The sequence below is a fragment of the Peromyscus californicus genome, unplaced genomic scaffold (genome assembly GCF_007827085.1).
Source record: "Peromyscus californicus insignis strain IS unplaced genomic scaffold, ASM782708v3 Scaffold_9__1_contigs__length_137607984, whole genome shotgun sequence".
NCBI lineage: Eukaryota > Metazoa > Chordata > Mammalia > Rodentia > Cricetidae > Peromyscus > Peromyscus californicus.
Genome location: NW_026294617.1, coordinates 101,702,167 through 101,723,889, shown reverse-complemented (window position 1 = coordinate 101,723,889; position 21,723 = coordinate 101,702,167). Strand labels below are relative to the sequence as shown.

The window sequence follows — 21,723 nt, the reverse complement described above, 5'->3', positions numbered from 1 at the left end:
TCAAAAAAACAAAAAAAAAAAAAGTCATTATGCAAAGGAGAAGAAAATCTGGTGAAATTTTCCTGATGTTCCCAGCTAAAAGTTGCAGGAGGTTGATAGGACAAATGAGATTCAGAGGAACTAAAACCATTTCAAAATCTCCTTCACACCACCCAACTCCCACACTGCACCCTTGCACACTATGGTTCTGGTACTCATGAATATGTAATAGCTCTTTGTGCTGTGGACATTGAGTGACAAGTTTCCATTTCTTCCACTTAAGACATGCTCTCCTTTATCAATGAAATGGGTCCAATCACTGACGGAATCTTCAGAATGTCAGCCAATGTAACATCATGATGATCTATAATAGAAATGCTGGATTCTGGGGAAGAAGTGTACTTGAATAGCAAATGTGTTCTCATTGTGGCATCTGTCTTAAAGCAAGGACTCTCCTGGCACCATCCACACTCAGGATTCGTCATGCTTAATCTTGATTGATAATAGACATGAAGGATAGAATCTGACAAGCTGAAAGTTCATGAGTTTATATGTTAAGCAATCTTCTTTTTTTTTTTTTTTTTTTTTTTGGTTTTTCGAGACAGGGTTTCTCTGTGTAGCTTTGCGCCTTTCCTGGAACTCACTTGGTAGTCCAGGCTGGCCTCGAACTCACAGAGATCCGCCTGGCTCTGCCTCCCGAGTGCTGGGATTAAAGGCGTGCGCCACCACCGCCCGGCCGCAATCTTCTTTTGAGGTGAAGAGACTCACATGTTAAATATATCTTCCTTTGCAATACAGGCCATCCTTTTAATGCCGTTATTGGGCATTGCAGGTGAAATAATAACTACACTAGTAACAGTGGCTAATAAAATGTAATTTGAAGTATAAACCTGTCATATGGATCAGTTATAGAAAGAAGCATTCTTCATTTCACTTCCTCTCTATCATTCTCATGGTGGCAAATGTTCCAAAATAATATTAGTATAAGGAGGAGGGTTTGACACATGTGCGTGTGTTATCAGATGTGCATGTCTGGTGAGAATATTTTGCTGCCAGTGTGATTTTCTTTATCACTTTCCACTTTATTTCTGCGAGGCAAGTTTGATCCCTCAGTAATGAGCATGTTCCCACCCTCTACACACATACACCATGTTAATGCACACAGCCAGTAACTACTTTGTTCCATCTGTCTTCACTCTACACAATGCTCTGAAGCAATCTCAGGTCTTCAATGTCCTGAAGGAAGCACTCTTAATCACTGAAAGATCCCTCAGTACCACATTAGCATGTCTATTAGTGACATCCTTGTTGAAGTCTTATTTAGGCAGCCACATTGAATTCCATGACTGTATCTTCCTGTAATTTCTAGAAGACACAACTCAGCAGATCTCCTAGTCTTCTGGAACCAACAATCTTTCTGTCACTTCTTCAAAATTCCCTAAGGCAAAAGACTTTAGGACAGAAACTCATGCAGGACAGGAACCTGGAGACAGGAGTTGATGCAAAAGCCACTGAGGAGTGCTGTTTACTGACTTGTCCCTTATGGCTTGCTCATCCTGCTTCTTATAGTGCATCCCCAGTGCAGGGATGGCACCACTCACAATGGACTGGGCCCAACCTGGGTCCTCCCCTGTTAATCACTATTTAAGGAAACGCCCTACAGTCTTGTGTCCAGGCAAGTTTTATGGAGGTATGAAGTTCCCTTCTCTCAGATGACTTCAGCTTGTGTCAAGTTGACATGAAATTATCCAGCACACTTTCTTCTTTCCAACCTCTCCTGTACCTGTCTCATTGCCTCTCAAATAGAGGACTCTCTTTTTATTTATTTTTATCATTTTATTTATATACCTATAAGTACAACATGCTGAGACCATTGAGTGTTGCTTATATTTGCATATATGAATGATTTCAGGGCATCTGCCAGGACAATGTGTGCAAGATTTAACCAATCACAAACACAGGATACCTCTTTGGAAATTCTCACATGGTTGTGCGTGAGGATGACAATCTGCCTGCTCCAATTATAATGAGCCTCTTTATGATTCTCTCAAGCTGAACTGACCTGCAGACACACTGGACACCCTGTGTTGTCACTCAGTGAATATGCTTTCTAAATTAGCTAATATCTTCTCTGTTTCTGTCTTCCTCAGTTTCCAGTCCAGGCCTGAGGTGGGAGTTAGATCATAACCCTGTATTCCTATCAAACACAAAAATCAGGAGAGGGTAGAGAGTCAGAAGGTAGAAAGGCCCAGGTATCCAATGAAACTTTAATTTCAATGGGTCCATAGTCCAGAGAGTATCCATTGGACAGCATCCAAGGCTTCCATTTTCTTGACCTGGGTATGGTAGATCCACGGTATAATGTCATCTAGTCCTGAAAACACACACACATTTAGTGTTATACAGTTTGAGCAGGTTTTATTTATATATTTATAAACATATAAATATATATTTATTTGTATGTGTATATGTATGTAAGACCAATTAAAAAAGAGACATGGACTTGAAAAAAAGCAAAAAAAAAAAAAAAAAGAGAAGATTTGGATGGAGGAAAAGGAAGGAAAAATGGTAGAAATATAATCTCAAAAGATGACAGAATTATAATTTCAAAACATAAATAATTGAGAAACCTACTGTTAAATAAATTTTTATAAAATTATGTATTAAAAATATTCCCACTTGTCATAAAGCATTTGATTTGCAGACAGTATATTAGGCAACAATTTGTGCTATATTTGTTTTTTTAATTTAAAGATCTACCTATTTTGCTATATTATGTTTATAAGCATTTAGCCTGCTTCTTTGTATATACAGCACATGTGAGCTTGGTACCTACAGAGGTCAGAAGAGACCATTGGATCCCAAAGCACTCAAGTTACAGTTGTTTTAAAGGGGCCATGCCAGTGCTGGAAAACATTGCCAGATGTAAGCAAGAACAATACCTTTTTTAATAAACAGAATTCAAAACTATGGCTTAAATAAATTCTAGAGTTGGGTCATGGATTAAGAAGAAATGTTTGGGGCTGGAGAGATGGCTCGGTGGTTAATTTTACCTATGTATAGATTTTTAACTATTAACCCAGGGAATTATGAGTTTTAAATTAGCTCTTTTGTTACATATTTTGCAAGTTTTTAATCATACCCAACATGTTTACAAGTCTTGAGGTATAGGAAGTTTACAAAATAGTTTTACAAATCTTGAGATAAGATTTAATTCTTAGCAAAAGTTTTAGAAAGTTAAGCCAAAACCAAAAGAGTATGAGATGAGCAATAGTAGTGCTTATTGAGAGTAAGCAGAACCTTTATCTTGTTTTGCTCCCCTTTCTCTGTCACACAACAGAAACCTTTAAACAAGTATGCTTGGGTCTAGAGGAAGGGGAGCCATACCCTAACTGTAGAGCCAAATTGTAATTCAAGTCCGACAGCATGAAACAATAAGTCTAATGCCACTTCTACCTAAAAGACACCTGAATCCCTGTAAAACTGAATCTAGTAAGCTGAGACCAAAGAAGGCTTAGAGATAGGAAATTTTTGAGTCCTGGCTGTAGACAAGAAGATGCTGCAGGAGGGAGCTGAGAGAAGCACCAGCCAGCAAAGAGTTGTGCAGGGTGTGTGCATGTTGCTGCTGGCCTACTCCTTTGCTTTCCCCCCCACTCCTGCTAGGTCTCCCTCCTAGCTCCCGCTTTGCAACAAACTTACAGATCCATCTATGTAACTTAAAAGACAAAACATTTACACATGTGAGTGGGAGGGGTTCCAGACAAAATAAACGGGACTTGGAGCCGAGAAATAGAGAATGGGGAATCTCTTCCCTTTCCCCCATCACTCACAGTATTTGTAAAGGTCCCAAATAATATTAGAATCTAAAGTACCCTTAGGTGGCCCTTTGGATTGAATATCTAAGGAGTATTGCAGCCAAACTTGAGTGAATAAATTTAGGGCCCTTCAGGTCAGGTGTCAGGTGGAGAGGCTGGAGGAAGAGGCACAATTGCCTGGTTTGGCTAAGGAAACCACAGGATTGCAGCTCCAAGTAGGGTGGGATGGGGACAGGTGAAGAGGGCCAGTTGTATCCTTAAAGACAATTGCTGGAGTTACCTCCACCTCCAAGAGTACCAGAAGGATGCTGGACGCTCAACGGTCACTTCCTCAGACTTAGGGAAATGAAAAGTTTATACCGACCAAAGGGGAAACTTACCTAATTGCTGCTGGTGGATGGGATGCTGAGTGATTGGTGAACCAGGTGAGTCTGTTGTAGGTGGTCTGGAGATGACAGATAGGATCCCAGTGCAGCTTAGACCAGGAGGGCAAACGCAAGTACTAGGAGAGTCCATCTGAGTCATGACACCAGATGTAAGCATTACAGCTTGGATGGAAAGTATCCTGGCAGCTGGGAGCCAGGGAATACCCTAAAGTCATCCTGCACAACAAACCTAACACAAGAGATTTATTGAAGGGAAACAACCAGGAGGGTGGCTCTCTCTCTGCTCCTGTGAAAAACACCAGCAAACTGAACAGGATACAAGGCTTAGATACAATTTCTTGGGAAGGAGGTGGAACTTTTCAGGGTGAAGCTTTCCAGGATGGAGATTGTCGGGATTTCAAGTCCAGAGCTGGGGCTTTTTACTTACAGAGTATAGGATAGGGACAGCGCCCAGCAGTTAGGGCAGTTAGAGTATTCTGTGGGTGGAACCTGTCAGTTAGAGGTCCTCAGGGGAGGGACCTGACCACTTAATGTGGCTCAAGGGGCTTACACACACCATACATAAGGACACAACATATTTATTATTTCTCTGTTTAGGAAATTAGTCCTTTTTATCAACATAGGGAATGTCTGATTTATTCATTGTTTACCTAGAAAGGTTCCCTAAGGGTAAAACTAGGATATTAAATTCCTATAGAAAATCTATAGTAAAAAGAAGAGGGATTCTATGAACAAGTGTATCAGGATCATGATGGGGAAACACGCAGGGACGACCAAACCAAACTAGAGGGAACTCATGAAAGTTGGATCAATGGCTGTGGAGCCTACATGGGACTGGACTAGGCCCTTTGCATGGTGAAACAGTTGTGTAGCTTGATCTGCTTGGGAGGCCCTGGCTGTAAGATCAGAATCCATCTCTGGTGCATGAGCAGGCTTTGTGGAGCCCACTACCTAAGATGGGACACATCATGCAGCCTTGAGGCAGGGGGAGGGGCTTGGACTTGTCTCTACTGAATGTGCTTCCCCATGGGAAGCCTTGTCTTCTTGTGGGTGGGAGTGGGAGGTGGGTTGGGGGGGGAGTCTGGCGGGGTAAGTGGAGGGAAGATGAGGATCTTTGATTGGTGTGTAAAATGAATGAAAAAAATTCTTAATAAAAAAAAGAATTTCTTATTATCAGTGTGTTTGCTGCATGTATTATACTTCTTGTGATAAAATACCTCACAAAAGCAACTTAGGAAGGAAGGGTTTATTTTGGCTCATAGTTCAAAGTTAACGTCCATTGTGGTAGGAAAGTCATGACAACATTGGCTGGCTATATTGCACAGGCAGGTTGAGAAGTCCAAACTTCCTCCATCTTACAAGCTGGGTGTAAGTTTCAGTTTCTTAAACAAAGGGCCATTAATTAACAACAGCCCTGACAGCAGGGACCAGAGAGAGAAAGCATGGACAAAGTCTGAGTCAGCCCCCACAGTCTTACAAGGCAGTGACCCCTGAAAAGGCCATGACTTGTTCAAGTATGCCCAAATATGGAAAAACAAAAATTAAAAATGTGTCAGTGTAACTGCTGCTTGTTTGACCAATCATGTTAGAAATGTCATAGCTTTTCCTAGAATTCCCCTAGCTACGCTTAAAAGGACCTGCACACCTCTGTCCCAGGTTGCCATTTTGTACAAGTGGTCAATCCCTCATGCTGGAAGTTTCTACAGAATAAACTCTCTTTGTCTTTTGCATAATATTTGAGTCCGGGATCTTCCTTCAGCAATTCTAGGACCCTTACAAGGTAAGGGGTAGAGAAATGAATATTTTGTTTAGCTAACTTTCTCCTTTTAGTTAGTATGAAACCCTAATCCTTTAAATGGCACCTCCCACATTTAGAATAGGTCTTCCCACTTTAATCTATCCAATCTTATGATCCCTCACAATCATGGAAAGCATAGTGAATGTTAGTTAACTAAACTGGTCCCCACACTTGAGAACAAAGAAACATGATTTTCTTCCCCTCAATGGCCATCAAGCTTAAATATGCATGTGAAGGATCATTGCTGTCTAATCACAAAAAAACATGAAGAAACAATGGGTTATCTTTCAGTACCGAACAAAGAACTAAGAAAATGTTCTGTGTTCAGAGAAAACATCTTTATAAAGGAGAGATAATCACATTTTCACATAAGAAATTGCAAGAAAGGTGGAAAAAAACCTGCCAGGAAGAAACACAGAGGCCATACAGAGTAACATGGAGTTCCAGGTGTGGAGGGAAATAAGAAAATTGAATCTAAGTCCAATTGACTTTCCAAGATCCAGGGTTATGTCTTAAATCAAGAGAGCATGTCCCTACATGATGTTTGGCTCTTATATTAACTAACCTCATATCAAGTAAAGAAATAGAAGTGAGACCATTCTCATGGCATTTGCTATTGACAAGGTCTTACATTTTTAGATCATTTTTTATCTCCTTCAATACCATTTGTTGAATTCTACAGGTACCATGATGAACAAAGTGCTATGAGAATGTTGAAAATATCTTGGTAATCACCCACATATTGCTTACATTACTATGATTTTAGAATTAAACACTATATAGTATCCGTGGTAAATCATTTATTTTTCCCAATAGCATTTGTGAAAAACAGGCACATGCTAATCCTAAAGTGGGATTTCTCCTAACTTGAATACATCGTGATTTTCTTACAGAATAAAAAGCTTTCTGAAGCTGAATCTGTCATGCCAGATAAAGCAAGGCCTGACACAGTTGTTAGTCTTTTTCTAGAGGTGGAACACTGTTCCAGTTTTCAATAACATTGGAATTCAAATAGTAATCAAAATTTTATACATGATCAGGGTTTGCCTCAGAATTCAATTTACTAGAACATAGAAAGCCCTGGGTTTTATCCTCAGTAACACGCCTGTAGTGCAAATACATATAAACACTCATAAAGCAATATTAGAACATAAAATGCTTATAACTAAACAGGAGTTCTATGAGATGGTCTCCTTATTCTTATGACATACTTGAGTGTCTAAGGATAGAGATCCTTGATAAAGGCAACAGATCATCTTCAGAAGGTATGTACATGCACAAAGAAAGATATTATGTCACAGAAAATGGCAAATAAAAATGGTGAAATATTATCAAATAGGTAAATACTGTAGAAAAACAAGTATTTACTTGTATTGTTTTATTCTTTTAAGTATATTTGTGATTATTTTCTTATAAAGATAGAATATTTCAAAGTTTCAAAATGTCATTTATAAAAACACACAAATATCTAGTCAATTGATTATGGTGATAATTTATTTGTGCTGAAATGTGATTTTATTTGTATATTAATAAATAAAAGTACCTGGGTGTCAGAACTAATAGCAAGCCATAGCAGAAGTCTGGCAGTGGTAGCACATGCCCTTAATCCTGACTACATGACAGGCAGATCTCTGTGTGTTCAAGGATACATACAGCCTGCATGGAGACACACGTCTTCAATCTCAATACCAACCCTAGAGACCTGGAGGTCTGTATAGACAGGCAGTGATGAGGAGTTAATGTGGTTGGGTTTACAACCAATGGTAAGGAAGAACAGAAAGTCAATAAAAAGACAGACACACAGGAAGTAGGTCTATTTCTCAGGGGAAGGACAAGAGGGGCAGCTGGTGGTAAGAAGGCGGTCTTGGTCTCAGCTCTTAGCTACTGCTCTCTGACCTCTTGGGCTTTTAACTCTGCATTTGGCTCTGTGTTTCTTATTTAATAAAACTGTTCAGAATTACATCTACAATTGATATGAAAACAATGGCAATATAAAAATGTTTAATTGCTTTAAGAAAGAACTGCTTCAGAAAATAACATTATAAAGTCCTTCTAAGTTGATGGACATTTGATGTGTGATTCTTTTTCTCTTAGGTACTGTGTCCAACATTGTTGATTCTAGCTTGACATATCAATCTTTGCTTAAGTGGTCATATTCCTCTGCTTTTTAATCAAACCTTGATAATCTATCTTGTACTTTATCTATTGTGCAGAAAAGATTTATCCTAACTATTCTAGGTGGATTATTGTATTTATCAACTCCATCTTCATTTTATTATTTCTATACTATTTCTATATTTTTTCTATTTGTATCAGCATACAAAACCTTAATCATCTTCATCAGTTTGTGTTTACTTGAAGGTAAATCAAACTCTTATTGTTATTTGCTTTGAGTTCATTGATATTTCTATTCATGTTTTCTTTATATTCTTTGATCTCATTGATGAAGTTTATATTTAGTCTAACATTCCATGTCCTGGGAATCTAGGGAATTCTCACTAACTTATTTTTCTCTAGGATTGCAGAGTTGGGAAGACAGCAAAATATCTTTGCTGTTCATAGTGCTCTTATTTTTGCATAAAATCTGGGCCTGTGGATATCTTTCTTTAATATGTACTTGAAGTGTGTGAGTAGCTTGCTCAGGCTGGAGCATGAAGCAGATAGTCTTCTGAATATGAACAACAGGAGTTGAATGGGATATCATGAGCTGGTTATAGGGATGCTTTCTGGGAAAAGTAGATACATGGACTTTGCATCAGATTTAAGCCTAAAGTAAAGTAAATATTTTCTTAAAGTATATGTTTCTTATTTTGTTCTTAAATGAGTCTACTCTATTATGTCATGGAGAATCCACCATGATTTGTGTATTCATTTAATAAAAAAAAATCAGATATGTCTGTAAATTTTAGTACATGTGAGTAAAATTTATGCTGATTGATCTAAATGTTTCTAGAAAAAAAAAGACCTATTTCAAACTGATAGAAATAATAAATGATACTGTCTGTATAAAGCAATTACTGTTAAAATGTCCAAGACCAGGATTTAACTTGAAAATTAGTTTAGAGACATTGTTTTGTTATTATAATAGAATAAAAATGACTGTCAAACACCAAATATTGAAAGCAGCTTTCTGTCAGAAGCACAAGAGATCCTGCTCTGACACACCTCCAGCTCAGGGATACATTGTTTCTGCACTAACTAATGAGACTCTTGTCTTTACAGACTGACAAACGGTGTCTGACTGAAACTGACTTCTGCTTTTATGAAACCGTGCTTTTTCACAGAAGTAACACAGAATGAAATATGACATCTGAGGTCACGGCAAGCTACAGTTAGAGAGAAGGGCCAGTGTGCAGAAAAACAGAAGAGAAGATGGTTGACATAATCACTCAACAGCATTTGCTCACTCAATGTAAACTCACATGGGTGCTATTTTACTGTTAGATTATAATGATTTTAAATTTTTTTCATAATCTTATACTTTAGAAAACTGACAGTTATTTGAGTGTCATGCAGACTTGTTTTCAGTAGAACCATTTGACTGTAACAGGTTCCTTCCTCTCTAAAAGTGGCTGTTGCTGATTAAAAGACATCAAAAGGAACAAATCCATATATTTATCAATACTCTCTTTTACAGGACTTTGGAAAGAGTAATTAATATTTTATTTTTTGATGGAGTCTATATTGGATAAATAAGCATTCTTGATCATCTTGCATGGTTGTACTTTGGTCAAGAATGAATTTCCGAAATTGTAAAATCCAAGACGAAAGGACGAGGAAGTATAAGTTTATGCTAACTATTTCAAAGAGACATTTATTTTCCCCCACCGAATTAGCATACTGCTTATGACTGGTGTATGAATTTAAAATAAGTAGGTAAGAACAGCACAGTTATTAATACCCATTTGCACATAAGTACTACATTCCATGTTTTTATAAGCATTTCAATGTATTAGCATATTAACATGCAAATGTCCAAGAGAAAAATATATTATCCTGTGTTTAGGAGACTCTGTGAACAGTATGGTACTGTTTTAAAACATTTGAACATAATATCTTTAAGATATCCTGCACAAAATGTTTATAGCAACAAATTTAAAATAGTTCAGACCAGGAGGCAACACAGAAGTCCTTTAATAAAAACAAATGGATAAACAAACATACAAAATATTACTTCATGATAAAATACATGGACTATGTGTCCATATATACCAGCAATAATTTGAATAAAGCGCTCATTAGTCTGGAGTGTAATGAAATATAAAAACACATACATTTTAAAGAGAGCAAAGGAGGGTATGTGGGTATGTTTAGATGAAGGAAAGGAAATGAGAATAATGATGAAATGATATTATATTCTCAAAATTAAAAATAAAACATTTTTAAAAATCCAATAATCCCATACAATTTTATAGTATTCATCAATAGACAATAACTTAGACATGCAGAATGGATAGTTAATTTCTAGAATTAAAAACATAGTCATGATGGGACAGTAACTGTGGCTATAATTGTAGTAGTAAACGTTCCCCAATCTTTACTATTGCAATTGTTTATTAACATCATTGTACTGTTGGTGGGTGTGATTATTTCCCAGTGGCTATCATGTTGGCAGCTTATTTGCCATGATGGCAATTTTGAGATATTGGTGGCACTTTAAAGAGACAGGGCTCATCAGGCAGTCACTCTGAAACAGGGAGTGCTGCCTTCTAAAAACATTAGGTTGTTTTAGCCAGAACCTAGTCAAGCCTCGAAAGAGAACTGTTTTCAGAGATCAAGACTAACCTCTGTTCACTCTGCATGGCTTCCTGGCTCACCGTGTCCTTCTCAAACATGCCTCTGCTATGATGTCCTTTACTACGATGTGATATAAGCCTGATTGGGAGGCCAAACTGATGAGACTACTGATTCCTGCATCCCCAGCCTCCAAACAACTAATAAGCAACAGTAAATAAACCAGGAAATATGGTTATGATACTGTGACAGAGTCTGGGTATGCAGGATACTAGTGATATGAATTATTAGAAATATCAGGAGAAATTTTGTTAATCATTACGACTTTTGTAAACCAAAAATTATCCAAAAATGTTTAAAAGATAGTCTATCAATAGAAGCTAAATATGTTTGTCACTTTGACAGTTCTAGCATGAGCCTTATAACCTTGACATCACAGTGGTCAGTCACTGTGACTACTGCAGAATCCTCACACGTCAGCAGTTGGTTTGCCAACTGCTGTAGACATCTTTGGTTTTTAGTGCCAAGGAAGAAAAAAAGAAGAAGTTTAAATGTACTGAAAGGCTCTACATTCAAGGATTCACTGTAAAGACATTCTTTTGATACCTATTATTGGCGTCTTAATAGACTGGTGGTCTCAGGAAGTATGTTGTCTTGTTTCTGCCTGATCACATAAACTTATTCTCAACTCAGCATTGACTTTATGAGAAGCAACTCTTATTGATAATGTTTAGTGCTGATCCCTCAAAACAGAAGACTCCAGACTAGATGTGAGAAAAGAACCTGTGAGAAAAGAGCCTGTAAATCTATGCGTGTCTGTACGACTAAAGACAGAGGACTTTTGCTGTGTTGTGCTTCAGTGGTTTTGCCTGTTATGAGTATAATCACTCATTGGTTAGTGCTCACATGTCAACCCAGCCAAACATTTAAAAACTTGCTGATTTTCAGTAACTTTCTATTGTTTCCAACATTTATTACTATTAGCTCCTATTTCCAAAAATGTGTACATTACTTTAAGCTAAGATACTAATGACTTTCCAAATACCCTGATTTACTTGAAATTTTACGTAACATGAAGTCAAATTGAATTTATTTTCTTTTCTTTTTGAAATTAGAATATAATTACATAATTTCTCCCTTCTGTTTCTTCCCTCCAAACTCTCAAATATACCTTTCCTTGATCATTTTAAAATTAGTGGTTTCTTTTTTCGTTAATTGTTATTACATGCATATCTATATATACATATATATTTCTAAATATAACCTGCACAATCTGAATAATAAACATATAAATAAAACCTTTTGAGGCCATTTAGTATGGCTTGCATGTATAGGATCTCAGGACTGGCCAATTTATATTAGATAAGCAGTTGGAGCCTCATATTTGTGAACAGATAATGTTCTCTCTGTGAGTATTCATTGGTTAGTTACCTGCAGTACTTTGTCTAGATTTCCCCTTTTTTGTTAAGACACCCATTGCTATTAGTATTATTCAAGTCATTTGTTTAGCTAGGTGTAATTTTGGGGTATCATGGGTGGAGCTTTCCTGTCATTTCTAGGAGACATTATCTCACAACAGACTTCCTTGGGTGCAGGAGTGACGTTGTAGTTGTATCTGTCACAACCAGACTTCGTAAGATCCATTGATCTCTTCATTACGTCTCATTATGTTTTTCTATAGTTCTCTAAATTCACTGTAAAGATGAGCTGCTTTGAACAAGGGTGAGAACTGCATATATCCATGGGTAGAAGGATAAGTTTTAGGGTATAGTTAGGGATTGCATTGATCTAGTAAAGCGAATGAAGTAAGTTCTCTTCTAGTATCTGTGCACTCATCAGCCCCTGGAAGTTGGCTAGGTTGCTAGGTCAAGGCATGATTTTCTTCTTCTTAAGTAGGCTTTAAGTTCAATTAGACAGCTGTCAGCTACCTAAAATATTAACAGAGCCACTATTACACCCTTAGGGGATATAGTAACATGCCTGGGTAGGTGTTACAGCTAGATAGAGTATCGAATACTGATTGCTCCCTCCATTGACAGATTACATAGTACTTTCTGATAATATTAAAGCTACCCATAGGAAGGAGTCTTTCAAGGTTTGACAGTTTGAATCTCTTGAGTCATGTGTCTGTAGGGAGGGAGGAAGGGTAGGAAGAGAGACAGAGAAAGAAACATAGAAACAGAGAGGGGGGGATTGCTACTGGATTAGTGATGGGGACATGTGTCCATTTCTTCTTTTTTGCTCTAGAAGCACATCTGGTGCAGACACATACAAATTCTTGTGCATGATGCCTGTCTCTATACAGTCCATGTGTGTTCTGATCATGTTGGTTAAGAGGGCCTTGTTTCTTTGGTATCCTCCATGCCCTCTGGTTCTTATACTTTTTCTGGATCCTCTTCCTCGGGGTTCTCTTAGCTTGGTTGAGGTTGAGAGGTATTTGATGAAAGCATCCAATTTAGTGCTGAGGTTTCAAGGTCTCTCATTCTCTGATTAATGTGTGGCTGTGGGTCTCTGTATTTTTTTCTCATCTACTGCAGGAAGAAGCTTCTCTGATGCAGTCTGGGCAAGGTACCTTATCTATGACTATACCAGAATGTCATTATCTGTCATTTTATTGCTGCATTTTTTGTTATTGCTGCTGTAGAACTTATTGCTGTAGTTCATAGAACAGTAATATTTGGTTTTACCCAAGGTCCTTGGGTTATCTAGTCTCAGGTTCTCAGTCACCCAAGCAGTGTGCCGTATGGGTCCCATCCCATGGAGTGGGCCTTAGATCATATCAGATATTGGTTGGTTACTCCCACATGCTTTATGCTACCATTGCACTAGCATATCTTGCAAACAGGACACAAGTGTAGATGAAAGGGTTTGTTGCTGTGTTGGTGTTCATGTTTCTTCTTTGGTAGCATGCAGTAAGCAGAGTATCTGCCAGTACCAAAGATGGTAGCACAAAGTGTAAAGGTTACATGTAAGCAGTAATTCAATTTCTCCATGTTCAATGGGTTGTGTAGGTATTTTCTTCAGCAAGGGGGCCTTGTCAGTATATTGAGAGCAACCTATAGTTTTGGCAAAATTCTGGATTGTCTTATGGGTTCCCATGGGAACCCTTTAGCAAACAATTCAATTAAATGTAACCCAATCCCAGTACTGGAAATTCATTTGGTGACAAGAGATGTCCATTTGGTTTTCAATCTCCCCCATTACTTAGCGATTTAATTTAGGTCATCTTTATATATATATATATATATATATGTGTGTGTGTGTGTGTGTGTGTGTGTGTGTGTATAATTTATATGTATATAGATAGATAGATATAGATAGATACATATGCGTGTGTGTATATATGCATTTATTTATGTATATTTATATATTCATATATATTACAAAGCTTCAACTGTAATAGGGTTTCATAATACCCCTCAAATGATCTTTAATTTTTGTTGTCTATCCTCTTCTTTCCTCCCTTGTCCTTCCTTTCCCTCCCTCTACCCCCTTGATCCTCCAGTTTATCCTGCCTCATTCATTCATAACTATTATTTCCCTTCCCTAGGAGATGTATCTGCCCAACCCCCAGACCCCTATTCTAAACCTAGCCTCTATGGTACTATGGATTGTAGCTGGGTTATCATTGACTTAATAAATAATATCCACATTAAAGTGGATATACACCATATTTTTCTTTCTGGGTCTGAGACAGATACCTCACTCAAGATGATTTTTTTTTCTGATTCCATCCATTTACCTGTGAATTTCATGATTTCATAATTTTGTAACTGCTGAGTCCATTGTGTAAATGTATTACATTTTCTTTATCTCTTTATCCATTTGAAAGACATTTACACTTTTCCAGTTTCTGGCTATGATCAATAGAACAGCAATGAACATGATTCGAGGAACAAGTCTGAATTCCCACCAGAAATGAATGAGTATCCCTCTCACTCCATATCCTTGTCATCAGGAGCTGTTATTTATTTTATTATTCTTAGTGATTCTGCCTGATGTATGATGAAATTGTAGAGAAGTCTTGATTTGAGTTTCCCTGCTAAGGATACTGAATATTTCTTTAAGTGTTTCTCAGTCATTTGAGTTTCCTCTTTTGAGAATTCTGTTTGAATCTATATCTTTTTTAATTGAGTTATTTGTTTTCTTAATATCCAGTCTTTTGCATTCTTTTAAATTTTTTTTATATTTCCCCTTTATCAAGTTCAGACATCTGAAGAAGACATTTAAGTTGGAGATTTTTTAAATGTTTGCTGAAATTTCCTGGAATCATTTTTATGATGAATGGTTGAAATATGGATATATTCTTTATATGTCAGGTACAGATGGGAAGTGGGAGAGCAATTAGCAGTATAAACAAGAAATGTTAATTTAATGGTTTCATAACAAGTTTAATAAAAATTCCATGTGACTCAGCAGCTCCAGTCCTAGCTGTAGACCCATTTAAAATGACAACACAGAAGCACACAAAAGTCTGGGCATAACTCTGTCTACTCACATGGTTCATAACTGCCAAAGTATAAAGAACTAAATGTTCAGACATTTCATGGATTAAAAAACAAATTCCTCTCAGCCCAGTGTTCAATTTTAAATTTCTCTAGTGTTATTTAACGCAAATCTTAGTTTGTGTCTGAAAGGCCCCTCAACTGGCAAGGGCACTGTGAGGCTGAACCATGCTTCTAGCTGTTGTGAAAAGGAAGCATAGAGCAGTCGCCTCACCTGGCAGAGATCAGACGGTTGGAACACACAGTTGCGGTCAACAAGATTCCACACTACAGTCTGAATACTGTCACATGAATGTCTCTTGCCAAAGAATATTTCTATCAGAAGCTAGGTAAGAGTGGGACACTACTTACACTTATACCCACATCGCTAACCACAGACCATAAGCTTCCTCTACTTTGGTCAAGAAAGGTACTCTTCAGATCCACACATATGCTAAATAATTTAATTTTTCTTACTTCTTATATTTCAGTTCATCCAAAAAGGAGAGTGGTGTTCTTTTCTTCAAAGGTATTTTGTGATTGCACCTGTTTTAATCATTTAATTTGTAATGAAAGAATAAGGGTTGCTGAAACCCAACACTCAAGTCTATCCCCTGTTCTCAATAGAGCTTGTTAGACTGTTACCAATAATCTTCTTGCTTAGATGTTCTCTGTCTGCTAATTTCTCATATCACCATTTTTGAAGAAAGTTGTGGCTGCCATTCTTATACTTTCCTCCATGACGGAACAAACAGTATTCGAGGTGACAATATTAAATTACTATCAACACAGGTTACTGATATATGTACACTCAAAGCAATTACTACTCTTTCTCTTGAATCCTGTAAGGTGTCAGTTCCTCTAATTCAAACAAGAATGTTTTGATAATGGTATCTGCTTCCTAAATGTCACAACTCAGGACACCTCACTGTTTCTGGAACATACCCTATTTTTCCAAAAGCTCTTTCTTTCAATTTGTCCTGAAATAATATCATTGCTTTACCTGTTCATTTGCCTTTAAAATCATGAAGCTTCACAAATTCAATTAATATGAAACAAACAATTAAAAATTCATTTCACATCTTTGTGTTCTTATGGATTTTGACCAGCTTCATTAATCAATCAAAGGAGAAGTACCATGGGATTAGTACTGTACTGGAGATACTCACAGAGGACATCCTGAGCTTGAACACGGTATGTGGACATTAAACCAAAAATAACATTGTACTACACTGACTGATGTGGCAAAGGGAGGAGGAAGAGAGGTAGGAAAAGGTGTGGGGTGAAATGGAATGAAGGAAGAGAGAATGAGAAAAATAAAATAAAGGGATGGAAATTTTAGACAATGCTACTGGAAAAGATGTGTGTATACAACTATGGCTTTGCCTATATGTAAAATAAAAGATGCACTAATTAAGATGAAGCAAGAGTAAGCCATGGTATTTCCAATACACATGCGTAGAAATTATTTCATGGCAATTATTCATAAACTGAGGGGTGGAAGAGTAGTCAGAAAATCATTTTCCTAGACATGCATTTCTCATTGGAATTATATACTTTTCCCAAGTCATCGCAGACTGATTAATTATTCCCACTTTCCTTTTAAAAATTTTTATTTCAATTTTAAACATTGTGTACAATCTGCACTTTTATGTAGATATGAGACACTGAATCTACCAGGTTGAGCTAAATCCCCAGGGGAGTCCTTGCCCTGGAGGAGATGGGAATGGGGGGTGGGCTGGGGGAGGGCAGGGGGCACAGTAGGAGGGAGGACAGGGGAATCTGTGGCTGATATGTAAAATTCAATTAAATTATAAAATAAAGAAAGCTAAAAAAATAGAGTACAGTTAGAAAGTAAGCTGTTTGATAAGACAGGCCTTATTAGGTGCCTTCTAGGGAGGGAGCATGGCTCATCTCAACAGCCACATGAAACTGGCTAGTTTTACAGTACCTAGCATGATCCCCCCTTATATGGGCTTTGAGTCTAATCAGACAGCTGTTTTTTTCAAGACGTAAGGGCTGCTATTACATCTGTAGGGATATCTTACCATGCAGTTCAGTGTATGTCTTATAGGTCTCTTTTATTTCTCTCACTTAGCAGTTTGCATATAATTGTCTAGTACTAGGAAATTGAGTCCTCAGGAAGGATTTCCAGTCAGTCCTATCTCAAATCCACTGAGACCCAAGCCCTAAGTGTGGGTTGACTCCATCAATTTGGACTTGCCTGTGACTTCAGGGAGCCATCCTAGAGCAATAGCAATAGCCTTTATAGTTTGGGGAGTCTCTGAAAACCCTGATGAACAACTCAAAAGGTGGAGTCTTTTGTACTGGGTTTTGTGTTAGATAATCTATGGCTCTTGTGGGAAGTTTTGTGTGTGTGTGTGCGTGTGTGTGTTCTATGAATTTGTCAGTTTGTGTAGGTAAGAGGACCACCAGAGTTGGTTCTCTCTACTATGTGTTCCTCAGGAATCTGCCTCACCCCATATTTAATTCAGGTCACCAAGCTCAGGACAAACACTTTTACCTGCTGAAACATTTCCCTGCCTCCATAGTTCCCTTCTTCATAGCCCAACACGTCATATTCTGGGTGCTTGAAATATTTGTAAGAGATATGCATTCTGCTAAAAACTTATTACCAGTCTTGGGTTTTAAAAAGGAAAGGAAGTCAGTATTATGCTGTAGGTATTGCATTACTTTGCTCTTTGGTTAGAGTATATGGGTAATAAATGGATAACTAACTACTCATGGGCTTTGACATTATTAATTAGTAACATTTTTCTCTGTATTTTCTTTAGTATTTCAATGTAAGAGCAACATATTTGGAGATAGTGAATGATATTATCAAGAAGTTGCAACCGTTGCTAGGAATATCTGTAAGAGGCTTTAAAGCTCAAGCTCCTTTTTCTCTGAAAAATGCAACATTTTGTGATGCCTGTATAGTCACTGCAACATACCCGATTACTCTGTGCATCAGAGTCCCATTTTCCATTTCTAATTTAAGAAGTAGAGATAGCTGGCATGCTACACCAATCTTCATATTGACCCTGCTCTTGCTTTCTCCAGTGAAATTTCATGTAAATGAACAGCCATAGAAAAATGAAAAGCATCTGTACTGCCAGAGTACAAAGAGCAACATGTATTTTATATATATATATATATATATATATATGAACGTATTATATACATGCAATATTTGAAAATATTATATACACCCAAATGAACACATGTAACATTGTTAATACTAATCTCCAGAAGAAATCCAAACTGTTCTTTCTGTGTCTTTTTTCCCATTTCCTCCTTTTTAATACAGTTTAATACTTGAGGTCTTAGTGTCATATTAATAATTACTGAACGACAAGTTTGATATGCTGTTTGAATTACAGCATGCGATTAGTGCCATCCACCTGACATTCTGGTTCTGACAATTTGATACATGATACCTGAATTGACTGCTGAAGAAGGTGACAATTTTTAAAAAGAGATCATGGGTTTGGGTGATTTAAATATTAATTGCCCACTCTTAATTAGACAGAAAGGGGGAAATGCTGTGGAATAATGTCCTTGTACAATGGTTTAATAAAACACTGATTGGCCAGTACCCAGGCAGGAAGTATTGGCAGAGGGAGCAGACAAGGAGAATTCTGGGAAGAGGAAGGTCTGAGTCAGGAGTCACCAGCCAGACACAGAGGAAGCAAAATGACAAGGCAGAACTGAGAAAAGGTACCAAACCATGTGGTTAAACATAAATAAGAATTATGGGTTAATTTAATTGTAAGAGCTAGTCAGTAATAAGCCTGAGCTAGTGGTCAAGCAGTTATAATTAATATAAGCCTTTGTGTGTTTACTTGGGGAATGTGAGTGGGAGAGATTTGTCCTGACTGCCAGCTAGCTGGGACACAGGAAAATTTCCAACTACACAATAACTTTAGGTTTTTTTCAGTATGTGTGTGTGTGTGTGTGTGTGTGTGTGTGTGTGTGTGTGTGAGAGAGAGAGAGAGAGAGAGAGAGAGAGAGAGAGAGAGAGAGAGAGAGAGAGAGAGAGAGAGATCTGTATGTGAACATGTAAGCAGAGAAAAAATTATCTCTGGGTTTGGTTCTCCCAGACCTCCAGTTTGGGGATAAGCACCTTCACTTGCTGAGTCTTTGTTCTGCCCTCATGTTATTTGTTTGCTCCTGTCATTCCTACTGATTTGCTCTGCAGGGTATTGTCCTTCGGGCTGGGAGGGAACTGCTCTACATGGTTGACACTTTTGGTAGCAAACATAGGCATGTTCGAAGAATCCAAGAGCAAAAGTGAATGTCTCCAGTACTGAATCAGTTTATGAAAGAAAACGGTATTCACCAAAATAACACATGTGTACCACAGTTCTAATGTCAAATTTTCTCTCCTTGTGAAAATTCCTCATAAATATGACATAATATCTGCAATTTGTATTTAAATTCTGTCAGAGTTGTGTCATCTAATCACTCAGAAACTTCAGAACTATCAGTATATGGGATAAGTAATCATTTCTATAAGGCTGTAATTAAATAAGATATTGTTAAGCATAAATGTTTTTATAGACCCAGTAAAGGAGACAACCTTACCCTGATATTCACCATGTACAATATATGTGTCTTTTTAAGAACTGACTCATGGAAACTTTTGGCTCATCATTGGGAACATTGACTAAAAATGAAATTAATTTCATTTCATTCACATTTTGAATATTTTTCTTGTCAAATTTCACCAGGAAAGAAATGTAATATTTTAATGTAAAGAGTCATGATTATTTGGTTATATTAGCGAACCTTATTTGAGGTGTTTCAAGCATGTTTTTATTAGTATTTTACAGGAAAATACCATTTTAGACCTTGCTTCCATTGTGATGCCGAGTTTTGAGCACACTAAGTCTCTTTGACTGCCTGTCTCTCTCTGTCTCTGTCTCTCTATCTCTTTCTCTGTCTGTCTGTCTGTCTGTCTGTCTGTCTCTCTCTCTCTTTCTCTGTGTGTGTGTGTGTGTGTGTGTGTGTGTGTGTGTGTGTGTGTGTTGACCACAGACATTAGAGTACACTAGCTAGTTCTGAGCCCTTACTCTGTAATGCAAGAACTTGATTTTAATCAGGAAACAAAAGCAACCAATGTGTTAATAAAAAAATCAAAAATTTCTAAGAAGTTTTATTAAATAAAACAAACAAACAAACAAACATGGAGCCAAATATAAGGGTGAAAGCCTTAGAGATCAGGGAAATAGGAATAGCCACCAGCTAACCTTACCTCACCACGCCACAGCTTCCAAGTTGATCTACTTCCTGTCTACCTTTATTGCCTTGCTGTTCTGCCCTCTCATTTGGCTCTTAGCCCAGCTACCTCACTTCTTTGCAGGACTGATAATTGTTTCACTCATCCAGGGGTGTGTGTAGCACTTTCTACCACTGTGAAAGCTAGATAAGAGGGGTCAAGTTTCCATGTCTGTACCAGCTTCGTTTCTCCATTTTCTATGACTGAAGTGTGGTGATATTTTATTTGTATGTTAATAAGTAAAGTTTTCCTGGAGATCAGAGGACATAGCCAGCCATAAACAAAAGTCAGGCAGTGGTAGCACATGCCCTTAATCCAATCATATGGCAAGCAGAGTCTCTGTGTGGTCAAGAACACAATAGCAAACAGCCAAGTGTGCCTTTAATCCCAGTACCAACCATAGAGACCTGGAGGTCTGTACAGACAGGCAGTGACAAGGAAGTGAGGTAGCTGGGCCAAGAACCAGTGAGAAGGCAGAACAGTAAGGCAATGAAGGAGCAGGTTAGACAGGAAGAAGCTCTTTTTTGGGAAGCTACAGTGGCATGGTGAGTTAAAGCTAGCTGGTGTCTCTCACTATTTCCCTGATCTCTAAGGCTTTCAACCCTATATTTGGCTCTGTGTTTCTTATTTAATAAGACCTTTTAGAAATTTGTCTACACTGAAGTATGTGGTGTGTTTAACAATAGGATCTTACCATCAAGTTCTGATAAATAGACAGGATTGTGGGGAATAACCTGTCACATTTGGGGTTCTTTGGGACCTCACTGTCCATCAATTCCAAAAGAAGTAACCCACTCCTGGGACTAGGTTTCTATTTGTTAGTGTCTGGCATTTTATAGGGACACTTGCTGATTAAGGTGGTGACTTACAGTTACATAGCAAGAATGGGGTCCGGTGTCCTATTGCCTGTGAAGAGGCTGTAGTTGAAAATAATGTACAATTTAAACAGGTAGGCCAGAGGATATTGAACATTCCAGACTAAGAAAATGCCAAATGGTCTAGGCAATGATAAAGATATCTGTCCTCATTTAATCAGAGCCCATAGCGTATATCTGCAAAAACTTCATATAAATCTGCACCAATCTATACAGTCACTTCATGTCAACTACAAAAAACTTAAAAATAAGAAAGTGACTTGAGGAGCTAGCAAAGCATGAGTGAATGCCTATTAAAATTCATAAGTAGGGGCTAGTGAGATGGCTCAGCAGGCTAATGCACTGGCCACATGTTCTAGTTAGTCTTTGTT

At 37.7% G+C, this 21,723-nt stretch overlaps 1 pseudogene; it reads left to right on the top strand.

Moving 5' to 3' along the window:
* Positions 1-264: 264 nt before the first annotated feature.
* Positions 265-21,723, top strand: part of LOC128106683 (rho GTPase-activating protein 20-like) — a 176,842-nt pseudogene continuing 155,383 nt past the window's right edge.